Raw genomic sequence first — 1,654 nt, forward strand, 5'->3', positions numbered from 1 at the left:
TAGACCAAAAACACTTAATGACAATAGGGTCACAGTTTAAATGCCCTTCAAGGAAGAGGTGTTCCTAAGGGGTGATAACCAACTTAGATTAGCTCACACAAACACAAGCATAGACTACATTAAAATGAAGATAATGTGACTTAGGTGATGTAAATCTTTTTCAAAGAGATAGCAATTTCTTTATCATCTGTCTTGATCATAGGAAGAATCAGTACTTCTCCAGACTTGTCTGAGCAAACAAAATGTTCAGGAATATACCCACTAGCCTAAATTTAAAATCTTTTATTATCTGATTAGATCTTAGCTTGAGTGAATCTCTAAAATGGATTTCTTACACTAGTTGGCTTCCAGATGAGGAAGTAGAGAAGGAGAAAAGCTTCAGTCCTAATACAATAAGTATTATTAAATATGAGACAAATATTAATTTCTCACATTTTATTTTTCCTCACAAAATTGGAACTTAAATTGTTCTCTTTTATTTCTTCTCATTCTGTTTCTCTGTGTTTCCCTCAAGTAATGATATTCAAAATGATAGTAAATCTGTAATTTTTTTCAGTAAAGCAGAATCTGCTGAAGCATTGACTCAAAGATCAACAGAAAGTTTTAAGGAGAAAAGAGGAGAAAGAATATTTAAATGACCACTGAGAAGACTGGGAAAAAGAATTGGTAATAAATAATAAAAATCTTGCCATAAAGCAGTGAAGGTACAATTGAGATCAGGCAACATCAATTTTTAGTGTATCTTATCAGCAAAGTTATGTGACCTCTTCCAGCAACATTCAGCAGGTCAGAAGTAGCTAGTTAATAATTATAATAATAGTTTCCAGAGAAGGCTCTCATGCCACCACTGTAGCCATGTCTCTTGTAATTCCTGAGAAGTTCCAGAATATTTTGAGAGTGCTCAATACCAACAGTGATCAATGACAAAAAATAGCTTTTGTCATCAAGGGTGTGGGTTGAAGATATGTTAGTAGGTAGGAAAGCAAGCAATGACTTCACCAAGAGGTCTGGCGAGCTCACTGAAGATGAGGTGGAGCATGTGATTACCAACCATCATGCTGAATCCTCAGTAATACAAGATTTCAGAATGACTCCTTAATGAGCAGAAAGAAGTAAAGTATGGAAAATATATCAGGTTCTGACCAATGATCTAAACAATAAGATGTCTGAGAATATGGAGAGACTGAAGAAGATTTGGGCACATCATGGGCTTCAGCACTTCTGGGGTCTCTGGTTCCAAGGCTAGCACACCAAGACTACAGGTCACAGGGGTATACACTGTGGGTATGTCTAAGAAAAAATAAATATCTTTACTGGTCTTGTCTGTTAATAAATAGTCTACATAAAAATTGTAATAATACTTAGCATTTATGTAATTTATATATTTAGGTTTAAAAAGTACTTTACAGATGTTAATCATTTGAGCCTCACAATTAGTTAAGCATTTATTAAAACTTTACAAAATATAAAGTAATAAATGGAGTGCTATAAGGGGCTTATGGGGTGTGCAAGGAGGAGCCTCACCTCAAGTATAGGAGTTAACCAAGCATTTTTCAGGCTGCATCTCTACATTTGGTGTCCACCTGTCACTTAACTCTCACCTTTTGCTCCAAGAAGCTATGACGTATAGTTGTCATGCCCTGTCTTGGAAGAC

The 1,654-nt window shown here is 35.3% G+C and overlaps 1 pseudogene; it reads left to right on the plus strand.

The window, feature by feature from the left end:
* Nucleotides 1-855: 855 nt before the first annotated feature.
* On the plus strand, nucleotides 856-1,304 carry LOC141519023 (small ribosomal subunit protein uS13-like; annotated as a pseudogene).
* The last annotated feature ends 350 nt before the right edge of the window (nucleotides 1,305-1,654 follow it).

This window comes from Macrotis lagotis, chromosome 1, assembly GCF_037893015.1.
Source record: "Macrotis lagotis isolate mMagLag1 chromosome 1, bilby.v1.9.chrom.fasta, whole genome shotgun sequence".
Lineage (NCBI taxonomy): Eukaryota > Metazoa > Chordata > Mammalia > Peramelemorphia > Peramelidae > Macrotis > Macrotis lagotis.